The sequence below is a fragment of the Chiloscyllium plagiosum genome, chromosome 7, assembly GCF_004010195.1.
Source record: "Chiloscyllium plagiosum isolate BGI_BamShark_2017 chromosome 7, ASM401019v2, whole genome shotgun sequence".
Lineage (NCBI taxonomy): Eukaryota > Metazoa > Chordata > Chondrichthyes > Orectolobiformes > Hemiscylliidae > Chiloscyllium > Chiloscyllium plagiosum.
This window is the reverse complement of record NC_057716.1, coordinates 87,800,137-87,806,136: the sequence shown is the minus strand read 5'-3', so window position 1 is coordinate 87,806,136 and position 6,000 is coordinate 87,800,137.

Genomic DNA, 6,000 nt, shown 5'->3' with positions numbered 1-6,000 from the left:
GAGGACTGCAGATGCTGGAGATCAGAGCTGAAAATGTGTTGCTGGAAAAGCGCAGCAGGTCAGGCAGCATCCAAGGAACAGGAGAATCGACGTTTCGGGCATAAGCCCTTCTTCAGGACTCCTTTTATCTTAGCCTGCTGGACACACTTTCCTCATTCCTGAAGAAGGGCTTATGCCTGAAACGTCGATTCTCCTGTTCCTTGGATGCTGCCTGACCTGCTGCGCTTTTCCAGCAACACATTTTCAGCTCTGATCTCCAGCATCTGCAGTCCTCACTTTCTCCTCGAATATCCTATTTTATGCAAAACAAACCAGAAGCTGCCGATTATGTTACACATGCAACCAAGAGAACAGCATTACATAACCTGCATTTTCTTTTGGAATTGGCCTTGGATGATGGGGTGTTCAATGATGAGTATGCCTTAGATCAATGTACTTGCTTGACTCTATGCATCCTGCTCAAGCAATATCTAACTCAGATATTTGCTACCCATACCCAAAACTGAACCCTAAAACAAATGGGGAGTCTCAAAATAGTTAAGACAATGGAATGTTTAATTTTATGATGTTGGTTCAGGTCCAACAGTTTCCTGAACTGTTGATCTGCCAGAATATTTGCAATTAGTTCTTGAAAATTTCAAATCAAACTCTTAAATTCCCTGCACTGTTTCCAATTGACACGGCATGCTGAGTATAATGTTTACTTTAACAAGCCACCAAGGCCATTGGGAACATTGTGATGGCTTTTTTGCATAAACTGACACCCACGACTCTATAATTCTCCAGTGCGCTGTCCTCCATCTCAACCCTGATTGACCCAGCCCCTTCATTCTCCCCCTGGAAGGCTGAAATAAAAGGAAAAGTAAATATAAATGTACAAATGCAAATTTGTAGTGAACAGCTGTATGGATTCTTTAAAGCATTTTCTTAAAAATTTCATTTTGCCAAGTTCGTGGAAACATAGCCAAGGAGCAAATAGAGAGAGAAAACATTGGCTATGAAACTCTCTTCAAGTAAAACAATTGCTTTTTGCCAGGATGAGGAGGACCAATTCTTCTGGAAACTCTGAATCCATTGTTTAATTAGAACTGAATCTGCTTCTCAGAATGAATAAATCTGCTTGAATGCTTAATTACTCTCTAGGAAAGAGAAAAATTGGTTGCTGCAACAGTTGTAGAACTGTGGAAAGGGGTTGCTTTTAAAGAAAGGATGCCTCACAGAAAGTCTCACTTGTGTCAAGTGAGATGATGTCATACACTGCTGAGAAAATGGTCACACACTGGAATTGCACACTAAGCAATGAACAAGTGTTGAGCAGCAAGGTAAGAAGAGAAAAATATCGTGTTTTTTCAGCTTCATTTCTCAAAACCACCTCTTATTTTATTTGATTCTATTGTTCATTGACATTCAATCTTTTGTTAGCAATCCACAACACACCACCCACATCCCCCGCTACCACCACTGTACCTGCATGAAGGTACACAGATCAGAAGCTGTATTGCACAATTTCATTCTCAAAAGCCATTGACACATTTTCGTTATGCATGAGTTTCCACTTATTGTGGCACCTTCAGTGAGAGACATGAGAATTTTGCACTGAGTGATGACAAACATTGGAAGTATCTGTAATATGCTCAAATCCCATCAATTTTTTAAGATTGTCAACCCTACTGCCCAAATGCACCTCCATCCAAAATACAGAACTCATCCTAAGTTAAAAGGCTTTATACAAAAGTTTCTTGCCATTGCTCTTGTCCTGAGGTTCACTTCAAATTATGCCCAAGTTCACTAAGCCAATTTATGCCTAGTTCATGAAATTGCAACTTTGAAAAATGACCTGAGAAACTGAGATTCTTTTCATAAAGAAGTTAGTGCTGATTATTAAATGATTAAATGATGAAAAGATGGCTTAGAGAAGGCACTGCTTTTAGTTATGAGCTGTCTGGAATGAGAGTAACAACAATAATAGTAACCCTGTAAGTTTATAGTGCTCTTAAAATTCGATAATTATTGATATTTTTGAGGCTAACTTTTAAAAGGAGTGTAAAAATGCAAACTTGTTTTAAGAAAGAAAAATGTATGTGCGTGTGTATAAGATTTATATTTTTATCAAATAATCTTGTTTTATAATAGGCCTTTGTTGTTTATAAAAAAAAACGTGGTTGGCAGATTTGTATTCTGAAACAGATAGAATAACATATAGTTGGCCATATCAACAATCAGTTTTTAAAAAATGACTAGTGGAGTAGTGGGTCTATAGGCAAACAGATAGTACTTTTCTCCAACCTCAGTGGTAACATAATAAAACATCTTAAGATATTGAACAAGATTGGTATAAAGCAAAGCTTGATACTCAGCCACATGAATGTAATATTAAGGCAGACGGCCAAAGTTTTGATCAAAGATGTGTTTTGGGGAATATATAAATAAAGGCAGGTGGAGAGGTGGAAAAGTGTTGAGAAAGTTACAAAGCATAGGACCCAGCCAGCTTAAGGTATGCTTCCTCCAGCAGAAAGATTCAAATTAGGGATGCATAAAAAGCCAGATGGTATTTCTTTCAAGTAGTTTAATAAAAATTGGAATCATAGAATCCCTACAATGTGGGAGCAGACCATTCAAACCATTGAAGAGAAAGTGAGGACTGCAGATGCTGGAGATTAGAGTCTGGAGAGCGTGGTGCTGGAAAAGCATTGCAAGTCAGGCAGGATCCAAGGAGCAGGAGAATCAATGTTTCGGACAAAAGCCCTTCATTAGGAATTCGGTGGGGAGCTGAGGGGGTCACCATGGGAGGAGGGTTGGGCTGGGGGGAAGGTAGCTGAGAGTGCGATAGGTAGATGGAGGTGGGGGTAAAGGTGATAGGTCAGAGAGGAAGGTGACCGGATAGGTGGGAAGGAAGATGGACAGGTAGAACAGTTCAAGAGGGCAGTGCTGAGTTTGAAGTTGGAACTGGGATAAGGTGGGACGAGGGAAAATGAGGAAACTGATGAAATCCACATTGATGCTGTGGGGTTGAAAGGATCCATAGGCAGAAGATGAGGCATTCTTCCTCCTGGTGTCAGGTGGTTAGGGAATGGTGATGGAGGAGGCCCAGGATGTGTGTCCTTGGCAGAGTGGGGGGGCAGTTGAAGTGTTCGGCCAGGGGGCAGTTGGTTTGGTTGGTGCGGGTGTCCTGGAGATGCTCTCTGAAGTGCTCTGCGAGTAGGCATCCTGTCTCCCCAATGTAGAGGAGACCGCATCGGAAGTAACAGATACAGTAAATGATATATGGCAGTGCAGTTGAAACTCTGATGGATGTGCAAGGCTCTTTTGGGGCCTTGGATGGAGGTGAGGGGCAAGGTGTGGATGCAGGTGGACCATTGAGTTCACACTGACCCTCTGAAGAGCATCCCACCCAGGTTGACCCCGTCCTTGTATTTCCCATGGCTAATCCACCAAGTCTGGATATCCTTGGGCAATTTAACATGGTCAATCCATCTAACCTGTTTATCTTTGGACTATGGGAGGAAACCGGAGCACCCAGAGGAAATCCATGGAGACACAGGGAGAATGTGCAACCTCCACACAGTTAGTCGCCTGAGGCTGGAATCGAACCCGGGTCCCTGGTGGTGTGAGGTAGTGGTGCTGACCACTGAGCCACCTTGCTGCCCAAAATGCCAAAAATTATTCTGGAAAATATGGGCCCAAATATCTTTGGGGAATCAGTGAGGACATGGTGAGGTTACTGATGTCTACGTTATCGGTAAAGGGATTCAGAAGTCTTACCGAGCTAGTAGCTTCACCTTCCACCTAGCTGTTGGCCTGAACAAAGATGAGAGGGAATACGCAAAGTAAGGATGGTATGGGATGGTGCCTAAACAAGACTGGGAAGAAATTGAGGGAGACCTACACTGGTAAGGAAGTAAGCAGCAGCAGGAGGGAGGGAAGGTATACAATGGGGAAGACTTGGAGTGATGGACAGGATGATGGGAATGCAGAAGGTGAAGGATTGAACTGCAGAAAGCTCAAGATTTCCTTAAGGGATCCAGTAGAACATTCCTGATCCTCACTAGCTACAGGCAGTGTCAAGAGTCCCTTTGGGAGTCAGCAGTTCCTATCTCCATTTCTCTGCCAAATTTCCTAACCATTAGGAAGCCCATGGAGCATTAGTTAATTAAGTTCTGGTCTAGACACAGAAGCATTCATGGCACATTCAAATCAACCAATTTCAATTTGTAACATCCCTACCCTGGGATGAAGATGGTTAATACTGAGGCTGCAGAACAGCAGAGTCGCAGAAAGTGTACATTGAACTGTCCACAGGCATTTTCAAGAAAATAATCAACCTAAATGTTTAGCTGTTCCCCTGCAGACCATAAAGTCAGGTGCAGTGGCAACTGCACTTCCAGTCACCAATTTGGCCTTCATTCTCCCTGGAGAGAGAATCCGTGCTGGGAATGGAGTCTCGAAAAGTTTGGCTGCGTTGCAACTAACTCTGTCAGGAACTCAGGTTTCCTGAAAAACATCCCAGTACAATGAGATTCCCTGTTCAAACATCCTTTGTAAACTACAATCAGTCAGTGTGCTCCAGGAAAGATTTCATAAATTTATACTTGCTCTTCCACTGCTGACAGGTTTCTTCCTGCAGTGGGGAGACAAGAACAAGCTGGTCTCCGCACTTTGCATGCTCCTCTCTTATAATAAGCTGTATCTTCTGTAAAGTTGCAGATCTCTGGCACTTTAACTGGAGACCGAGCAGCCAGTGTTCCCATAAACCTACTTTACTGAGGAATCCACCACCGCCTACACGCACAGATGGCTAGAGCATTTTGACAAGTGCACATGCACGAAATATAGTTTTATGGCATTGTGTTCAAGTGTCACTGAGAAGAAAAATAGCTCTGTGTGTAGCTGCCTCGTGATATCAAAACATCACTACCAAAGCAACCAGCTGGTGCCAAATATTGCCAACCCAGCTCCAACAAGACTGAGCACCAAGCAGAATGGGTCCTCTAACAAGTTTGGCAGATGGTTTTCTGATTGATGCTGGATAGACAAGACTAGTGCTTCAAACACAGCTCAATATCTGTTGAATGTAAGGGGGTTGGTTGGCTCAGTTAGCTAGAGGGCTGCCTTGGGTTGTAGACTGATGCCAACAGCATTGGCTCAAATCCTATACTGGTTGAGGTCACCATGAAGATCACAGCTTCTCAACCTGAAGTGCAGTGGTCCTCAAGTTCAATCACCAGCCATTGTCACTCTCCAATGAAGAGAGCAGACCTATAGTCTAATGGGACTCTGGCAACTTTAGCTTTATTGACCTTAACAGCCTAATGAGATCCTGCCATGATCAAATGTCAGATGGGATGTGAACCCTTGCTGTGCTGGTTAGGCATCTGTCACTTTGCCAAACTATCTTCAAAAGAATGTAATACTCCCTGCTTCCAGTCAAAACTTTCTTCTCAATCTCAAATATCCGAAACAATTATGATGACGGAGTAGGTAGTGGGACAAGAAGGGGATAAATAGATTCATTTCAGACTTTGTGGGCTGGGATTTAACTATTGTCTGTGGTGACACACACTGGTAATGTTAAGGGACTGAGGTCAATAGAGTCTCTGCTGACACAGTTCCTGATTGATTCCCTATTATTGACTGTTTGTTGAGCATAGATTGCCAGTAAAGGAACAAGAGTATCAAATTAATCCTAAGAGTACACATGGAGAAAAGACAATGACACCTCAGTTCTAGAGACCACTACTAACTGGTAAGGGGATGAAACGGGGCATTAGCCAATGCTCGATACTTCCAATTCAGGCAATATGTCAACATTGTGCTGCCTAAACAATGAAATGATTGTGGTGTGTCATGCTATCCTTGCTGCTGAGTGAATACAGCCCTCAGTATGGAGCCCACAATAATCAAAGGCTGGCATTGGTTAAAGTTATCCTGCACATTTTTAAGGAAAGGTACATTGTGGCTGGAACAGATGGTGGAAGATAATATGGAGCTAGCTTGAAAATG